General features: G+C 36.9%; 1 protein-coding gene across 2 annotated transcripts in view; it reads left to right on the top strand.

Moving 5' to 3' along the window:
- Positions 1 to 21316, top strand: part of LOC106134651 (stress-activated protein kinase JNK) — a 109005-nt gene that overhangs the window by 43796 nt on the left and 43893 nt on the right. For both annotated transcript variants that reach the window (XM_060948826.1, XM_060948827.1), the window contains one exon: positions 8376 to 8403. The gene's annotated coding sequence lies outside the window, so the exon portion shown is untranslated. The remainder of the gene's footprint in view (positions 1 to 8375; positions 8404 to 21316) is intronic.

The following is a 21316-nucleotide window of genomic DNA, read 5'->3' as shown; positions in this document are numbered from 1 at the left end:
TATGTACTTAGTCCGCCGTAAGTTTACTGTAAATCTGTCATCTCCTTTTTAACCCGATTTTCCCATAATTTCGCAATAGATTGTGTTCTACCTCAGGGTCCACTCTATTTTTGTATCTACCGAAATTCATCTAAATCGTTTCAATGGTTTAGGCATGATAACGTTACCGACAGACAGAGTTTCTTTATTTCCGAGGACCTGTCCTGTTACGTGTTCTACCTCAGGGTCAACTCGATTTTTGTACCGTTATTCATCTAAATCGGTTCAATGGTTTAGGCATGATAACGTTACAGACAGACAGAGTTACTTTATTTCCGAGCACCTGTTCTGTACCGTCTGTTACTCAATATTTGTACTCGATATTTGTACGAGTACCGAATTTCATCTAAATCGGTTCAATGGTTTGGGTCAACTCGATATTTGTACCGTTATTCATCTAAATCGGTTCAATGGTTTAGGCATGATAACGTAACAGACAGACAGAGTTACTTTATTTCCGAGGAAAGTTTTATTTGTCGCAACTCCACCGCGTTGTTTCAACGTACCAGATTGATATTTTCCATTGCCGCGTCTGTATAAACTTTTGCAATTTAACGCAAATTGAAAACTGGAATAAGACACGCTTTTGAAGTTTCGCATTTCTGTTTTTATTTTTAATGTGTTATTTTGAGTTTGTTCTATTTATATATATACATACATACATACATACATTTATATATATATATATATATGTTACCATGTCTATATCCCTTGCGGTGCAGACAGAGTCAATAGTCTTAAAAAGACCGAATGGCCACGTTCAGCTGGAATGGCTTTATAATGGAATTGAGATCCAAACAGTGACAGGTTGTTAGCCCTTCGCCTACAAGAAGAATCCCAAGTTTATGAGCCTATACCTTAGTCGCCTTATACGACATCCGTGAGAAAGATACGAAGTGGTGGTTCTATTTTAAATTCACGACAAAAGATATACCTACATAAATTTGTAGCAAAGAATTAGCCTGTGACTTGGTAACATTCCTCCTTCATGAAGTCCTGAGTTCTAGACAAGACGGCGTTCTGTCTAGACGATGTTTCACCTTCAATAGAGGTGTCTGACTAATTTACTGACTCGCGACGAAAAGGACATTATTGGATGTTGACCTTTGCTTTTGACCTGAGAGGGGTTGAATAAAAATAAATACTTCGGCACCGAAATTAACATTGACGTGTATAATTTTTTAGGGTTAAATGAAAGAATCTTTTATTTTACGTTTGTAAAAAAAACCCTATTTTTAAGTCAATAGTTACATTTTGTACGTAATAATACGGGGATGATCCTTACATAAATACATGCATATAATCACGTCATTTCCCTTGCGGTATAGACAGAGCCAACAGTCTTGAAAACACTCATAGGCCATATTCAGCTATTTGGCTTTAAGATAGAATTGAGATTCAAATAGTGACAGGTCGCTAGCCCGTCGCCTAAAAGAAGAAACCTAATAATAATAATATTTATACAAACTAATGACTACTGTGCCGTGTGGTTCTACTGTGGTGGGCTAGCAACCCGTCACTATTTGGATCTCAATTCTATCATTAAGCCAAACAGCTGAACGTGGCCTATCAGTCTTTCCAAGACTGTTTGCTCTGTCTACCCCGTAAGGGATAAAGACGTGATCATATGTATGTATGTATGTTTATAAAAACTATGATGCAACGCGAAAGTTTAAAATCTGTCAGTCATTCAATCCATCCACTTGTTTTTCTGCTGTCACAATTGTATGATGCATTTATTAATTGTATTCATAAATGCATCATACAATTGTGTAAATATCACTTTGACGGCCTCTGTGGCGCAGCGGTGGTGCGCTTGTCTGTGACACCGGAGGGCCCGGGTTCGAATCCCGGCCAGGACATGATAAGAAACGAAGTTTTTCTGATTGCCCTGGGTCTTCGTGCTTATCTTTGTAAGTATTTATTATAAAATAGTATCGTTGAGTAAGTATCTCGTAACACAAGATCTGAACTTACTTCGAGGCCAACTCAATCTGTTTAATTTGACCCGTATATATTTATTTATTATTTGTAAAGAGCATTTTTAGCACGTACCAGATACTCATTACGCGGTCTGCACATGACACAGCAAGCGTCTGTCTAGACGATCTTTAAACTTAGTACTTACATACATACGTATATATCATGTTTTTATCCTAAACGGGGTAGACAGAGCCGGCATCCGAAAGCTACAACACATCCGACAACCGAATTTAGATAGATAAACTCTTACCATAAGAAATGGAAATACAGAGAAAAAAAAACACAGGTTATGAGGTACAAAGGCAGACTTATCGCTAAAGCAATCTCTTCCAGTCAACCTTAATATGTTGTCTGAAATGAATATTTAATTTGGAAGGTAACAACAATTAATGTGATTTTTATTATAATATATCTTAACTGTCTAACCTATATTTATATATTTAATTTATTAAACTAGATCACACCAAATGCAGGTCACAAGCAATGCGTTTGAACGCACAGATTTGTTAAATACAAGAAACTCTTCGAACCCGGCCCGCATTTGTCTGAACGCCTTATGCCTAAGGGGTAAGGCTTATGATTGATGAACTTGGGATTTTTTTTTGAGCGATGTTTTATGTCTCTATTACAATATCAATTTTGAATAGTAATTTGAATTTTTTCAACTAGTGGCTCTGTGTGCCCCGCAACTGGAAATCCTTATGTATTATTAAATTTGATACTAAAAAAGAGGTTTCATTACACAAAGGTCAGTGACGTTTGTCCAAAAAAGGAGTCTGGAATCGATGTAAGGTTGGTCGCGTGTCCTCATTAAACATTCAGTGGCGGACTGATGTTTTTAATACATTTTTTTTTATTTTTATTACAATATATCACGTCTCATCCCTCGCAGGGTAGACAGAACTAAAATAGTAAGACTCGAAGGCCATACGTTTATCTGTATTCAAAAATGACATTCAATAGTGGCAGAATTGTGTTTCAAAACTTGCGACATGTTGCTTGCCCATCTTTAAGAATCTCAAGTTTATAAGCTTTATAAATATAATAGCCCCGAATTAAATAGCTTTTTCTATATATAAGCCTAATGATCTGTTATCTGCTGTAAGACCTGCTTTAAAGCGCAGATACTTTAAGTCAATCCCAACATGTTATAAAGTTTCAGTCATATTTTCTCTGTCAATATGTACATATGCTCTTATCTCGGAAAGATGTGGACGGATTTTGTTCCTGTTTAAAATTTTGAAAGGATACTGTCTATAAACGCTACTCGTACGAAGCCGGGGCGGGTCGCTAGTACAACATACATGAACGTTTCACCCGTGTGGAAGCGTCACGAATAAATTATATAGGTCATTCACCCCAGTACCTCCCTTTGATGTCCCTTTTGACTGTGAATACGAAAATGAAGTAACATATTTTAAAGTGCATCTTAAATTATTCATAGTTAATTTAAAAAATCGTAGTTCATTGTTATTGTAAAATTTTTATTATAAAGATAGATACAATATTTAGGAAATATGAAAGAATCTTAATATCCCACCTCGGGCCATGTACCAATGACTATTTTTGAAGTTATGTACATTAGTTTGAATATTAACCGATGCTCTTACGATGAGGAAAAACAACATGAGGAACCTACTAATTCAGGCAACTGTATGTGTCCTGACTCACCTAATCCAGGATCCATGGTCAAAGGCAAACCCTAGGCTCCTCTCCAGAGTGGTAAGGATGCATACATACATACATATGGTCACGTCTATATCCCTTGCGGGGTAGACAGAGCCAACAGTCTTGAAAAGACTGAATGGCCACGTTCAGCTATTTGGCTTAATGATAGAATTGAGATTCAAATAGTGACAGGTTGCTAGCCCATCGCCTGAAAAAGAATCCCAAGTTTGCAAGCCTATCCCTTAGTCGCCTTTTACGACATCCATGGGAAAGAGATGGAGTGGTCCTATTCTTTTTTGTATTGGTGCCGGCAACCACACGGCACTCACTTCACGTAAGGATGCAACTAGATTAAAAGCCAAGAGGAAGATGAAAGATGAAACAATTTGTAAAATCACACGGCAACCAAAATGGCCACCATATTTTACCATCAAGTCACAAAAAGAGGTTTAACAAAAAGCATAGGCTTGTTTGTTGTTGGAGCTTTTAACAAGCACCCTTGATTTCGAACCCCGGGCCACAGGGGCTGGGGTCCACCCTCTGTAACAACATGGCTCGGCCCACAGGCTGTTGTGGGTAATGTACACGATGAGAAGACATAGTTATAATGGACGTTGGATAATTTTTATTGTTCAAGTGTGATTTGGATCGTCGAGGGATCCGTATAAAATTATTTTTTTAAAAGAATATGTATGTGTACGAGAATATAAGTAAAACGCGAATACAGACTGAGTTAATCTGTGTTAAGTTTTTATTTTATCACACACACAAAGAACCCAGCCGGCCACATATTAAAATAGGATTTTATTAAAATCTACTTTTATAATTTGAATGGGGTTTCAAAGAAACACACGATAAATTGTACTTTTAAAATGTAATATTTTTTACTAATGTTTTATTTAACTGAGCAATACTTAATTATTCAATCATTTATCTGAAATAACTAGTAAGGTGTACGAAAAAATATATTCGAGGAAAAAGACAATTTATCAAATATTTAAACTGTAATTGATGGTAAAACTTTGTGACAGGAGCGGAATTCGCGAGTATTTTTTTGCCCCAATTTTTTTGGAATAAATATAATTATATGAAAGTACCTGGGCGACCGGTGTTTTTAAGTTAATTGATCAAGAACCACAAAAAATGTATTTTGTATTTCTAGTAAAAAAAAAAAATGTAAGAAAATACTGTAGTTGGGAATTGAACCTCAAAACGAACCAAAACTTCTCTGATTTGATCAAGTCAATGCTCGTTTGCCTAGGTTCATGTCCGCGACTTTTAAAGTTCCCTTTTAACAAAACTTATTAATACCACTTCCCAAATACCTGTTTTCACAATTAATATATCACTCCAATACAGCTTTATACTATACAGATACTCGTTTCAGTAGAATTCTTGAACAAAATCTCAATCGTTCGCGTTCAAAGTCGTGTTGATGACAGGTCGTTTTCCTGTGATTAAATTAGCATGCATTGCACATCGAAGCGGCCAGGGGAGGGAGCCCCAGGGTATACTATATTGACAAATATTTGGTAGGAAAGAGAGAAAAGATGGAAGAAATACCTGCCACAAATACATACATATAATTACGTCTATAGTCCCTTGCGGGGTAGACAGTGCCAACAGTCTTGAAAAGACTGATAAGCCACGTTCAGCCGTTTGGCTTAATGATAGAATTGAGATTTAAATAATGACAAGTTGCTAGCCCATCGCCTAAAAAAAGAATTCCAAGTTTACAAGCCTATCCCTTAGTCGCCTTTAACGACACTCATGGGCAAGAGATGGAGTGGTCCTATTATTATTTTTTATTATTGCCGGGTACCACACGGCACAACCTAATTTTTTTTCTTTTTTATCTAAACGGAACGATGAATGAATGAACGATAAAGGTGTAGTGTGTCGTTGACACATCAATTCCCTGCGATTAGATTAGCGTACACTCGTGTTCAGAGGAGGCATCACCCAGGGGATTTTTTTATTGGTACTGATTTGACTTGACTGTCAGTGTGGCAGGGTAAAAGAGAATATTTTTTTAATCACTCCGGCATTTTCACAAAATGCGTCAATTTACCAATACATACATATAATCACGCTTCTTTCCAAAGGGGTAGGCAGAGATTACATCTTTCCACCTGCCACGATCCCCGCATACATCTTTCGTTTCATCCACATTCCTAATTCTCTTAATGCAAGCTTGTTGGTTTCGGGTACTCTTGATTCTTAATTTACAAATACAGATTTTAAATTTGCCTTAAGTGTACGCCTACCATAATGGTAGGCATACTTATATAATACGAGTATTTACACATAATCATTACTACAAATACCTCAGAAACCACAGATACATACACACATACATATAGTCACGTCTATATCCCTTGCGGGGTAGACAGAGCCGATAATCTTGAAAGACTGTAAGGCCACTACAAACAAATAAAATAAAGTGGTAATGGAGACATTGAACATATTTCTACAAATAAATAAATAAATTTTGTCTAAAGCGATTCTGTTCTTACGCGAACAAACGGTTAATAGTTATATTTTCGGAAGGTAGTTAAATTAATTCGTGACACGTGTTTTCCTTGTGAGTAAGTTTTCGTGGCCAATCAAGCTCGCAGGGGTCCTGTGCCCAGGGCCCGAGGGAGAAGCCGAACGAATGAACGAAATTTATTGGTCGGAAACAATTCGACTCTGTGTAAATATACCCATTAAAATCATTAGAACATTGTGACATAATGTATAAATAATAAATAAATAAATAAATCTTTATTTTTTTCTCTCTCACATAGAATTAAACAGTTAAAAAAAGAAGTAAGATGAACCATGCAGTTACAAAATAATGATATATGTGAGAGACTGGTGTCTGTACTAGGAAAACCTGTATGACAGATTACCAGCCTCTCCTACTCTGAACCAAGTGTATACAATGCAGGTAAACCTTACACTAGTTTAAGTACATTTGGTATGTACCTGTCTATAAAAACAAAAGAAACAAAAGAAAAAAAAATGTAAGAATTATGAAATAAAACATAATAAGTAATAACAAAACGAAATGAACGTAAGGACATATACCCATCACGAATCCAAAACAAAATAATTTTAGTTTTTAAGCAGGGATTTCTAATAAATTTTCTGTTTCTTCATAAGTTAGAGATTTCAACCAAGAAAAGGTAGTTTTCTTACAATTAAATTAAATGTATGTAAATGTAATGTAATTAGTACATACATATAAATGGTCACGTGTATATCCTTTGTGGGGTAGACAGAGCTAACAGTCTTGAAAAGACTGATAAGCCACGCTCAGCTGTTTGGCTTAATGTTTAAATTGTTATTAGAATACTCGTAGAAAAAAAAGCAGCTGTAAAGGGCGATACGATTAATATGAATTATACATAGTTAAAATCACGTCTCTTTCCCATTGAGGTGTACAGAGACTACATCTTTCCAGTTGCCACGATTCCTGTACACTTCTTTAGTACCCATCATTTTGAAAAACTTATTCAGAATCACGCGCGAGACGGGTCGTAGAGCGTCTACGAGTCTACGTAGCTACGAGGGTCTACGGCGTAGCACATCGCCATTGTCACGGAAATAGATTTAACGAGCTTTGGACAGTGTCCCTAAAATAGGACAGGTGTTGTATGTCTGTATGTAAATGTATGTCATGGTGTATAATTAGAACAAGGTAATGATTTAATTAAAGTATATAATATAAACACTATATTTTAACTTCTTTTAAGGTGAAAAAACTTGCACATTTAAATTTTTTTTTCATTGTATATTAATGTCGTGTGGTTCCCGGCACATATAGAAAAAATAATAGAACCACTAAATCTCTTTTCATGAAAGTCGTAAAAGGCGACTAAGGGATGTGCTTATAAATAAAGCAACGTGTCACTATTTAATCTCAATTCTATCACCAAGCCAAACAGCTGTACGTGGCCTATCAGTCTTTCAAGGCTGTTGGCTCTGTCTTCCCCGCAAGGGATATAGACGTGACTATATGTATGTATGTAGTACGTGTTCCGATTGTTAGTGGTGAATGCCGCATTGCGACTAATCACCAGCGGGCATAGTAGTCAGCCTATTGATAAATAACCTTCGGAATTTGACGTCAACCAATGTTGTGAAACCAAAAGATTTGAAAATTATTGAGCGATATGAAGTGTTCTATAATAATTAATAAAAATTTTGAATGTTCAATTTGAATTCTTCGGACAATTCAAGGACAGTCGAGGCAAAATTAAAAAAATAAAATAAAATTGAAAAAAGTTATTATTCATTAGATGAATTTTCAAATGATAAAATTATGTAATAAATGTAGCTATGATATTTTATTTTTGTGACATACATACATATGGTCACGTCTATATCCCTTGTGGGGTAGACAGAGCCAACAGTCTTGAAAAGACTGATAGGCCACGCTCAGCTATTTGGTTTAATGATAGAATTGAGATTCAAATAGTGACAGGTTGCTAGCCCATCACCGAAAAAAAAGAATCCCAAGTTTGTAAGCCTATCCCTTAGTCGTGAGTCCCTTAGTCGTAGCCTACCCCTAAGTATTTTTGTGACATTTGGAAGTATTTAATTTTATTAAAATGGAAGTATTAAAATGGAATTTGACTGTATCATATTTATTTGACATCATTTCATTGACATTTGATGATGATTTTTTTTTGTTTCAGATAACTCCTACGCAATACCACGAAATTGGTATGTATTAATCAGTTTTTTTCTTGGCTATTTGACAAGTATGAAAGCAACCAACATATTTAAAAAGTAAATATTTCAACATACATTACATATTACTTTAACCAGGGTAGACAGAGCCAACAATCTCGAAGAGGCTGCAATACCAAGCTATTTTCAATGGAATCGACTGCATTCCTTGTTGCTTTTCACTTGATTGATTTCTACAATCCCACGGGAAGAAAAATATCCAGCGCACACTGTATATTTTTTTTCTTTCCTACCACTCCGACACCCAGAATTCGGCCCATGCTTACTATAGTCCCTAAAAAAAGGGAGACAGGGTGGAAAGGGTTTCTGAGTTGTACAATAAAAACAAAATTCCTAACTTCATCCCCCTGCCTACTCTCCTGTGCCCTCAGACAATGGCCGCCTTTTGTTTTGTTGTTTTACTTAATTATTGTTGTAATTAATTTTGGGACAGTGATCAATACTTTTACTTATACTTATATCGTAAAGAGGTAATAGAGGGAGTCGGTTGTGCGATCTATGGAAACAAGTTTCAAAATAAGAATTCTTATTCTTCCTTCGAAATTGATTTTGATAAAAGATTACATTTCTTATCTTGAAATTCGTTTTGATAAATGAATTGAAATTGAAATAAAAGTATATGACCAGCACATATTTCTCCATTAACGCATAACATTTCGATAAAAATGTAAGGGCGACTGTGAATTTCAGTTTATGAGAGAAAAATATGGTAGGTCAAGTATTTTTAGACGTACGACCATAAATCGACTAGCGCATTAGAAAATGGACTTAGGGCCGTTGATTTAGGGTTTAATTTGCAAAATTGAGACTTGCCCCTTGTGGCTCGGTAAGGAATGATTGATGACGCAGGTAGGTCTTTTGTTAGACGCGACGGGCCCGGGTTTGGTGTCTGAATATTCATAGCTGTTTAGTGACGGAGTACGTTGGCGTGGTGTTCAAATGTTTGCGACCGCTCTTTATAGGTTTTGCTCATTGGTCTTTTAAACCGCAAGCATGCTAAAGAAGTTGGCATGTAAATTGCCGAATCTTAAAATGCTTTTTTAGGAAATGTACATACATACATACATATAGTCACGTCCATATCCCTTACGGGGTAGACAGAGCCAATAGTCCTGAAAAGACTGAATGACCACGTTCAGCTGCTCGGCTTAATGAAAAATTAGGAAATGTATGACCATAAAATTCTCTGTCAGACCCAATGGTTGACTGATAATGCTTCTAGCATTGAGTCCGCCGATTGTGCTGTACATTTGTATTTCGTGCAATAAAGTTTATATAAATAAATATATATATATATAAAAAGGCTGATAAACACTGGATTCTTCTTTCAGACGATGGTGGGCTAGCAACTTGTCACTATTTCAATCTCAATTCCATCATAAAGCCATACAGCTGAACGTGGCCATTCAGCTGTTAGACTTAATGATAGAATTGAGATTCAAATAGTGGCAGATTGCAAACCCATCGCCTAAAAGAAGATATCCAAAGTACACAAACCTGCCCCTTAGTCGCCTTTTACGATATCCATGGGAAAGAGGTGGAGTGGTCATATCCTTTTTTATATTGGGAACCACACGGCACCACACGCGTTTAAATACGGATATAAGATAGCATAGCAACAGTCTTAACAAACCAATTTCCCTTATAAAGCCATCTCCCGACCCCTCGAAGGCTGTGCCAATATTTTATCACACGTATTTGTATTAGGACCAGGCCGGGATCTCATGAATATGCACGAAGTGATACGCTCAAATGTATTTGCACAGATAAAACGAATTAGATAACACGTGACAGAAATGAAATTTTGCATATAGAAAATACAATCATTCAATTACGCGAACGAACGTATTTCATCTCTCCCTCTCTCTATCACTCCCTCTCTCTCTCTGCTTGTACGACTTGTCTGCAGAAAAACATGCCCCCGGGTTCATATAAACCAAAGTCATAGGTTTGACTGGTAGATAATGCTATTAGCGTCAAATTGACCTTTTATAGTCTTGAAAAGACTGATAAGCCACGCTCAGCTGTTTGGCTGAGTGATAGAATTGAGCCTCAAAAAGTGACAGGTTGCTAGCCCATCGCCTAAAAGAAGAATCCCAAGTTTATAAGCCTATCCCTTAGGAGATCCCTATCCCATCCCTAGAACGCCTTTTACGACATCCGTGGGAAAGAGATGGAATGGTCCTATTCTTTTTTCTAATGGTGCCGGGAACCACACGGCACGGCAAAAAAAATTGCAATCGAATTTATATGCCTTTGCTCTATGTGGTGACACCTTTGATCACATAAATAAAAAAAAACCCTCCAAAGGTTCTTATCAAAACTCTATAAATTATTACAATACATACATACATACATATGATCACGTCTATATCCCTTGCGGGGTAGACAGAGCCAACAGTCTTGAAAAGACTGAATGGCCACGTTCAGCTATTTGGCTTAATGATAGAACCGAGATTCAAATAGTGACAGGTTGCTAGCCCATCGCCTAAAAGAGGAATCCTAAGTTTATAAGCCTATCCCTTAGTCGCCTTTTACGACATCCATGGGAAAGAGATGGAGTGGTCCTATTCTTTTTTGTAATAGTGCCGGGAACCACACGGCATTATTACAATACTTTAGTTATTTTCCCCCTACAAGTTTTCAATGTTGGTAGCAAAAATATCGTGTGTTCAGGAATATAACTACATTAAGTCGGTGTTTTATTAATGACTTTGTTTGGCTTGTTACGTATATATACTCGTACATAAAGTCACGCCTGTTTCTCAGAGAGGTAGGCAGAGACTTCATCTTCCAACTTGCCACGATCCCTCCATATTTCTATCGTTTCATCCACAAATCTGACTTGAGAAAGCTAAATTTAAAATATTGACAGATATTTGGAATAATCTGAATTATCAAAAAACATCTCAAAATAATCTTAATTCTCATTTCGCTTTTCGTTCGCGCGAATTAAGCGCCACCTTTACGCGCGTAATTTAGCGCCGCCTACAAAAGAAAACAGGTCTTTGGCAAATGTCACTGGAATTATCCTTTTTACCAGTATGAAAAGTACCCTATGTCCTTCTTCAGACTCCCAAATTATATACGCAAAATTTAAAAAAGATTTTTAGTAGATAACGCGTTAAGAAATAACGAACAAACAAACTTACTTTCGCATTTATAATATTACATACATACATACATAAACTCACGCCTCTTTCCCGGAGGGGTAGGCAGAGACTACCTCTTTCCACTTGCCACGATCCCTGCATACTTCCTTTGCTTCATCCACATTCATAACTCTCTTCATGCAAGCTCGGCTCTTTATAATATTAGTTGAATATATTATTCCCGTGATGAATGGAGAACGCTCCACTTAACTCCACCGACAAGAGTTAGCTCATAAATTTAAGAGAAAGAATATATTACTCGTATATCGAATTCCAAGGTTTGTACTCTCCACATTTGCTTCAAAATCTCCCCAAAAAAATGCAAGTCTGGGTACTTTCAGCCGCGACCCAGGGGCCGTTCCGCCGAATTATTTATTACTTGGATTTGGTGCGGCCGAAGAAATAATCTGTCCATTTTCATTTATCGTCGGCAGCCGTCGTAATGGCGGATAAATCTTGGCCGTTATGAAATTCATGACTTTTGTGGGCGGTGAATTACGGGTCTAAATGTTTGGCGGATCGGGATTTTCAGTTTTCTGTTGTGTTTAATAAGCTTTGTCGTGCCGTTCTCGGTACTTGAGAATAGGATCTCTCCACATCTTTCCCATGGATGTCATAAAAGGCCACTAAGGGGAAGGCTTATAAACTTGGCATTCTTTTCGTAGCCACTAAGGGCTACCAACCTGATACAAGTCTATCCTTAAGCCGTACAGCTGAACGTGGCCTCTCAGTCGTTTTCAAGACTATTCTTTCTGTCTACCCCGCAAGAGGAATAGACGTGATTGTGTATGTATTTATGTATTTAAAAGCAGTTAATATGTAAAGGGAAAAATAATCAACTTTTTCTAGAAAACTATAAAAGATACGGGCAGGGATTCCATCCCATATGTAGTTTACATTCTCATTCAATGAACTTCGCAATTTGTTAGGTTTTTTAGGTTTAAGGCGTTTTCTTTTATTTTTTAGTTTTGTTCTGATGTCAACAAATATGTACATTGATTCTTATTTTACCAACACTTTGTATTTGACATACTGTTTACAACTTTCCCCTTGACACGATCGCTGCATACTTCATCCACATTCATAACTCCGTAGAAAAATTACATACATACCTACATATGGTCACGTCTATATCCCTTGCGGGGTAGACAAAGCCAACAGTCCTGAAAAGACTGAATGGCCACGTTCAGCTATTTGTGTTAATAATAGAATTGACATTCAAATAGTGACAGAGTAGTAGAAAAAGTAGTCTGATTTTATTAAGGTTACGTCAATTGAAAACGTGCAACCGATTGTATTGATTCATCTTAATAATTCTGATGGAGATTCAATTAGCGAATCCATGTCGGTGTCCCTGAAAGGTCTTTTGGTGAAAACAAATTAATCTACGCAATAGAATTCAATTGTTGAATTCGAATGAACGGAATTTTGATTGAAATGACTAGTTCGTTTTATTTGATTTTCCTTCAATCATGTTACAATGATCCGTGGTCACTGAGCGACTGAAAACCAGCGGGTTACAGCTCCGTCTGCGGGCAGAATGTTCTTCTACGGCCAAGTTGTTAACCCGCTAACTACCTTCACAGTACACACTAACAGAGTCCGTATTATGAAGCGTGGCCGTTAATGCAACGGAAAAAATTAAAATCAGTTATAGGTGATATATTATCTGTGCATATTTTTCATATTTTAAATTAAAATTTCTTATAAAGCTAATAATAATTTTATAGCCAGCCAGTCATATCTGACAATACTCTTATCCCGAGACCTCACGCCAAAAACAGAAGGTCAATAACCCCGAATAAGCCTCTCTTGGCAAGCGCTATAATAATAAACATCTCCGCAACTTCACCTGGCTTTGCCCGATATGGGACGAAACGAGCGAAATTAAACCTTACGGATTTATTTACAAAGTGAATATTTCGTTGAATGTAAGATTGCAGTGTAAAACAAAACAGTAATTGGAGTTTTCACGCACCGCTGAAGAGCAAGCCGTGTGCTGCACAGGTGGTACACACGGGTGAATAGTTCAGCTAGCTTGCTCGGATTTCTGATGCGCCTAAGTATAACATATGGTTTTTGTCTTTGGTTATTTATTACTTTATTTCTTACGTTTAGCTACGCCCGCGTGAATTTAGCTCCACTTGCAAAAAGGGACAAATCAAAAGCCACCTACAAAACAGCGACGAAATTAGCGCCACCCGCAAAAAAATACCGATTTTCGCAAATCCCACGGAAACTTAAGTTTTTACCGGGATTTAAGTTACCCCCATGTCCTTCTCCAGACTTATAAATACATCTGTAAAATTTCAAGAAAATTGGTTTAGAAGATAACCCGTGAAGAGATAACAAACAAACTAATTTATGATAGTATTGAGATTCAAATAGTGACAAGTTGGTGCAAAGATCCATAAAATTGTGTAAATAATAAAGAATTTATATTCGTGGTACGTAGCAAGTTTAATTTTGTTTTCATTATATCAGCAACTGATAGCCACGAATGTTCTTTAAAATTGTAGATTAGCTAACTAAAAGAGCAAATAATTTTTAAATACATACTGATGTTAGTTTTAAAATTCAAATAAGGATTTTAATTTTGTTTAAATTTAGTTTAGCTTTAATATCGGAAGACTTTCCGATAATCTTGAAATACACTTCGAAATATAGGTACTATTAAAAATGATGTTTTAAGAGCGAATAGATTATTTTTGTTCGCCGTCCTAGCAGTCCGTGTGTATCGTGAATGGCAAACACCGGAGGGCCTAATATGCTGTTCCGTAGGGAGAGTAAGAGATCCCTCTCCTCTATGGTAATTTCAGTTTATCATTATACTAGTTGTGACCTGCAGCTTTATTCGATTAAAATTTATCGTAATTGGTTGAGTTTGGGGTAAGGAGGTCGAATCGGTAAGATGTCCGGTTAAAGTGCGTGATGCGCATAAAGACACAGGTTCGAATCACACCTCGACCATGACTATTTTCAAAGTTAAACCAGTTTAAACACTAATCGATGCTCTTACGGTGAGGCAAAAAAAAAAACATCGTGAGGAAACCTGCACATTATACATAAATATTATTTTTAACATACCTACATACATACATATGCCTACCCCTCCGGGAAAGAGGCGTGATTTTATGTATGTATGTATGTATACATACATATAGCCACGTCTATATTCCTTGCGGGGTAGACAGGGCCAACAGTCCTGAAGAGACTGAATGGCCACGTTCAGCTGTTTGGCTTTATGATAGAATTGAGATTCAAATAGCGATAGGTTGTTAGCCCCACCTAAGAAAGTGGGAAAAGGTAATGCCAACATACATACATATAATCACGTATATATCCCTTGCGGGGTAGACAGGGCCAACTGTCTTGAAAAGACTGATAGGCCACATTCAGCTATTTGGCATTAAGATAGAATTGAGATTCAAATAGTGACAGGTTGCTAGCCCATCGCCTTAAATCAGAATCCCAAGTTTAAAAAGCCTATCCCTTAGTCGCCTCTTACAACGTCCACGGGAAATGAGATGGAGTGGTCCTATTCTTTTTTATATTGGTGCCGGGAACCACACGGCACACAATAACAATTTTAACAATGAATTATTTTAAAAAACATTGCTTTTGAGAGTTGATCTACACTTTGTCGACCAAAAATTGTCGCAGAACCTGTCGTAACTTTCATTTAATACTCAATTTATTAGAATTTGTAACTGTAGATATACTATACATGTTAACAGTGTTTCTAAGTAAATTAGTGTTCAAGAACTACACATCAATTTATAAATAACTCCTTTAGTGAACAATAAAGCATTTACTTACTAAACAATTAGATACTTTAGAAAAAGCAAAAATAAAACGCTCAGCTTAATAATCTCAGCTCAGCTCTGAACACTGATTGCTTTATAAAGTTTAACATTTTGCCCCGGGAGCGCCCCGAAGCCATCCACTATCCTGTCAAGTGACGTAATTAAATGATAGACTTAGATTCTTATCTCATAAACTTCTTGGCTGTGTGGAATTAATGATTTTGATACGAAAAAAGACTTTCTTAAAAATACTCAAAGACCACCGATATAATCTATTTTGATTATATCGGTGGTAGTAGTCTGAGTCTTTTTAAGACTGTTGCCTCTGTCAACCCCGCATGGGATATAGACGTAATTAAATGTGTGTATGAATACACGTATATTTGTGTGTTGACTTTTAGTATACAAGGTATCTCTTAATGACGTCAGAATAACTTAAGTATAATAATTATATCTACTACCGTGTAAAAGAAGCGGCGGATACTATCTACACTGCAGCATTTTCACCGGACGTCAATTTACAAATATAGATCTTAATTATAAACTGTGGACGTATACACATTGTCATGATTAAAAAAAAATGGCACCTAAATAATTATATAAGGGAAAGGAGAGTTAGAGTGCCGTGTGGTTCCCGGCACCAATACAAAAAATAATAGGACCATTCCATCTCTTTCCCATGGTTGTCGTAAAAGGTGACTAAGGGATAAGCTTACAAACTTGGGATTCTTTTTAGGCGATAGGTTAGCAACCTGTCACTGTTTGAATTTCAATTCTTTCATTAAGCTAAATAGCTGAACGTGGCCATTCAGTCTTTTCAAGACTATTGGCTCTGTCTACCCCGCAAGGGATATAGACGTGACCATATGTATGTATGTATGTAGAGTTACTTTTATTTGTTACAAACTACGCCGCCTCTGACCAGTCTATGATGTGCTCGGACCTTTAGAGTTTAAGACGTGATACTCGTATGTGTGTGTAATTAAGCATGCGTGCAATGCCTCGAAATCGCCAACTCGAATGCCGATATATCGATATGGCCGTCCAACTCGATTACGCTAACTCGATAGTGCCCGGGACGCTAAGTGCAGAATCGACACACGTGTGTCCACACGCCTAATGATATTTGGGGTGATTTTATTTTTATCGCTTTTAGTGGCGTCGAGGGTGATATATAATTTTGAAATATGCTCTTGATAGAATATAGAGGTACAATTGAATCATTCAGTATATGATTATGTTATTATAATGAAATATTTATTACATACATACATAATCACGCCTCTTTCCCGAAGGGGTAGGCAGAGACTACATCTTTCCATTTGCCACGATCTCTGCATACTTCCTTCGCTTCATCCACATTCATTTATAACTTGTTTGTAAATACTTACTGCACGTATAGTCTGAAAAAACATACCTACATATATAATCACCCTTTAGGGGGTAGACAGAGCCAACAGTCTCTAAAAGACTGAACGGCCACGTTCAGCTTTATCCCAAACTAAATACTATTATTCCAAAAACAAATACAATGGTGAACTTGGACTTTAAGAAAAGATTTCTTTGTACACACAAATTTTGTAAAAAAAAACGCAAATACGCACTTGGCCTTAAAAAAAAGATTTCTTTTTACATTCTTATATAGAAATTTTATAGGAAAAACACGTAAATATTATTCAGAGCCCTTAAACCACGACATGATAAGGGAGTTTGGAATAACGTGCCCAATTCTTCCGCAGCGCAGTTCGGGCGAAGGGCGATTTTCCAATCTATCAGGCAAATCGATGCCTCAGGGCGACCCTCGAATACAAACTTTATGCATACATACAGGGTGACTATCAAAAACAGTGAACAATTTTCGAAGCAAATTTTGAACGAGAAAATGTTTCCATATTCTAAAGAATAAATACATACATACATATAGATAGATAGATATATAGATAATTAATGTATTTGATTTTTAAAATCTTGTAAATTGTGTGTAGCAACACAATTTACAATTTCAAATGAAATACAAATTAATAAGGGTGTGAGTTGCAGCAATACAAAAAGGTCACATCTCAACGAATTTATTGCTATTGAGCAATACGCTGATTTTCAGTTATGACATAGGTGCTACTGCAGGTCAATCTGCGCATGTAATAAAATAAGGGTGTGAGAAAAAAAGAAAAACAAACAAACAGACTCGTGTCGTGAGTTAAAATTTTATTGTATGTGTGATAGAAGAGGACATGAGGTCATGAGGAGCAGTCAGTCTTTTGAAAGTATTATTTTCCCGTAAAAAATCTGAGTCAAATAACGAAAAATAAGAAGATTTGATATTTAAGATAGATTTGGTTAAAAATAAATGCTGTTATCCTTCTCTTTGTCATTACCCTTTTCCCACTTTTTACGTGGGGTCGGCACAGTATGTTAGTTTTTTCCAATTACTTCTGTCACTACACACATATAATCACGTCTATATCCCCCGCGGGGTAGACAGAGCCAACAGTCATCAAAATACTAACAGGGCACGTTCAGCTGTTTGATGAGAGCTGTTAGCGACAAGTTGCTAACCCATCGCCTAAAAAAAGAATCAAATAATATAGGTACGTTTATCCCTTAGTCGTCTTTTACGACATCCATGGGAAAGAGATGTAGTGGTCCTATTCTTTTTTCTATTGGTGCTGGGAACCACACGTCGCAAGGCATAAATAAAATCTACGAGTCTAAATCTAGGAGTTTTGAGCCATTATTTATGAGATAACTCATATGGAATTCGAAGTCCCGACCGTTACATGGGCTCATTTTGAAGTTATCTCCACTCGTAACATATATATATACATAAAATCACGCCTCTTTCCCGGAGGGGTAGACAGAGACTACATCTTTCCACTTGTCACGATCTCTGCATGCTTCCTTCGCTTCATTCACATTCATAACTCTCTTCATGCAAGCTCGGCGGTTTCGGGTACTTTTGATCTAATAAGGTATTATACCTATCTCCACTCGTAAGGTTAGCAATTTTGAAGTCTTCAACTTCGACAAGTCGACTGCTACTTCTAAACTGAAATCTGTTACAGCTGGATTTACATATATTAAATTACAATGCCTTGAGGGGTTTCCGGAATTAGTAGAAAAAGGAATAGGACTCACTCCATCTCTATTCCATCGATGTCGAAAGGCAATTAAGGGATAAGCTACGTCATAATAAAAAGCGAAAGGGCGATAGATTTTTGTGCGTTAAATACGGCGTAACGATTTTTTGAAATGATTTTCCTTAATAAAAATAGTTTTCTCTCCTTTTTTTCATCACTAAGGAAACACAAATCTCCGAATAAATATAAATACTGTTATTGGAAAAAGTTGATGCGGTCGAATCAATTGACTTTCTTTTTTCTTTTCGTCACTACAATTATTTGACATCCAATACAATCTACTGAAAGCTCTGAAGGCATAAATATATGTATACAACATACATACATATTATCACGTACAGTTACATGGCTTTATAATGAATGAGATGAGACCTGACCTGAGCAGTACGCCCACAACGAAACATTGAACCTCTAGTCGTGAGTGTGGTTGTTTTATTTTGTTTTGTGATGTGGCGATTTCTTGGGCTGGACTGATTTTTTGGGGTTTTGGGGTTGAATTTGGGATTTTTTGTTTGTTTTGTATTAAATCTTTATGGTTGGTTTTACTCGTAGCTAAAACTTAATTTGTTAATATAAAAAAAAATATGATTTATATTTTTCTATTCTATTCTGTAATACCGTGTAGTTCCAGGCACCAATAGAAAAGAGAATAGGACTAAGTACTCCGTATCGTTCCCATGGATGTCGTAAAATGCGACTAAAGGATAGGGTTATAATCTTGGGATTCTTCTTTTAGGCGATAGGCTGTCACTTTATATGAATCTCAATTCTATCATCAAGCCAAACAGCTGAACGTGGCCTATCAGTATTTTCAAGACTGTTGGCTCTGTCTACCCCGCAAGGGATATAGACGTGATATATATGTCGATGTTTATGTCTATGAGATGAGATTCAAATAGTGGCAGGTTGCTAGTCCATCAACCTACAAGAAGAATCCCAAGTTTATTTAACCTTTTCCCTTAGTCGCTTCTTACGACATCCATGGGAGGATATGGAGTGGTTCTATTCTAATGTGCCGGGCAGCTGTTTGGCTTAATGACAGAATTGAGATTCAAATAGTGACGGGTTGCTAGCCCATCGCCTAAGAGGAATCCCAAGTATAAAAAGCCTATTCCTTAGTCGCCTTTTACGACATCAATGGGATAGAGATGGCGTGGTCCTACTATTTTCTCTATTTGTGCCGGGCACCATACGGCTTAAAAAGTTTAAAATCAGTTATACCTTTGGACTAAAATACCACATACAAAAGAATGAAGTCGTCGTCGCCTAAGAGAAATCCCAATTATAAAAGCCTATCATTTAGTCGCCTTTTACGACATCCATGGGGAAGAGATGGAGTGGTCCTACTCTTTTCTCTATTTGTGTAGGCCGTGTGGTTCGGCTTAAAAAAGTTTAAAATCAATTATTATACCTAAGGACTAAAATACCACTTACAAAAGAATGAAGTAATTACAATGCAAGTGTCGTTGCGATGCAATGTTCTCGAGAGCTGCCTGAATGCCTGCATCTCAGCTGCAGGTGCGCGCACAATGCTATGTGCAATGTGCAATGTGTATGTACGAGGCATATTGTGCATTTGCAGGCTCAAAGTTACGTGTGTTACCGCTTTGGTATTGCTCTGAGGATATTGAAATAACAACACGTTAGGTCAAGCTATATTGTTTTTAAAACACATATGTAGGTACATATAATTACGTCTATATCTCTTGCGGGGTAGACAGACCCAACAGTCGTGTAAAGACTGATAGGCCACGTGCAGCTGTTTGGCTTAATATTCCATTTATTAAGGACTAGCTGTTGCCCGCGACTTCGTCCGCGTGGAATATTGTTTCAGATTATTTCAAGAGGAATAATGCTTTGATACATATATGTATTTTTGGTATCTTGAACCGTTTTCGCAGCGCACGCAACGGAAGCCCTCAAGGATGAATAATTTTTCCCGTTTTTTTTTTCACATTTTCTATTATTTCTTTGCTCCTTATAGTTGCAGCGTAATGTTTTATAGCGTAAAGCATTCCTCGTTAAATGGTCTATTAAACACAAAAATAATTTTTCAATTCGAACCAGTAGTTCCTGAAATTAGCGCGTTCAAACAAACAAACAAACTCTTCAGCTTTATAATATTAATACATTTTATTCATTTTACGGTGATGACGTAGCTACATACATATACTCGTATGATGTCTTGGCTATCACGATTTTAATTTCCGCAGTTACCGCGTGTAGTTGTTTACTCAGTGTGCACTGTTGCCAACTCGCTCCGGCGAGAAGGCGCTAAATCGGTCCCAAAACAGCGCTAGCTCGCCGTTATTGAAAAAAAAACGCGATCTTTGGGACAATATTGACGAGCAAAAAAACGCCGCCCGCGTAGGTTTACTCATAATTATTGAGCAAATAGAACCGGAACGACCCCTTTTTTGCTCGTGTATTCGGCTTTGTGATTGAACTAAATTTTTTTTAAAACATTTGATCATCAACATCCAACCTTTAATATCATAGTACCTTGTCATTGAATTTAAAAAAAAAGAAGGCGCTAAGATTCGAAATTTAGGCGCTGACGAGATCAAAAGGCCAGATTTTGCGCCGCAATCGCTATGTTGGCAATACTGCTTTCAGGTGGCTGATTTTAACCGGTCCAAACCGGTTTTAACCGCTTCACAATTTGCGAACTTAATAACGTTGTTCGGATGGCCAATTCGCCAATTACTACAAACCAAATATTGGTCGACAAACTGTGGTGATGTTGTTTGAATGTTTAATTCGATTTCGCGTAATCGAGTCGAGTCGTAAT

This window comes from Amyelois transitella, chromosome 17 (assembly GCF_032362555.1).
Source record: "Amyelois transitella isolate CPQ chromosome 17, ilAmyTran1.1, whole genome shotgun sequence".
In the NCBI taxonomy this organism is placed as follows: Eukaryota; Metazoa; Arthropoda; class Insecta; order Lepidoptera; family Pyralidae; genus Amyelois; species Amyelois transitella.
This window is presented reverse-complemented; position numbering and strand designations above follow the sequence as displayed.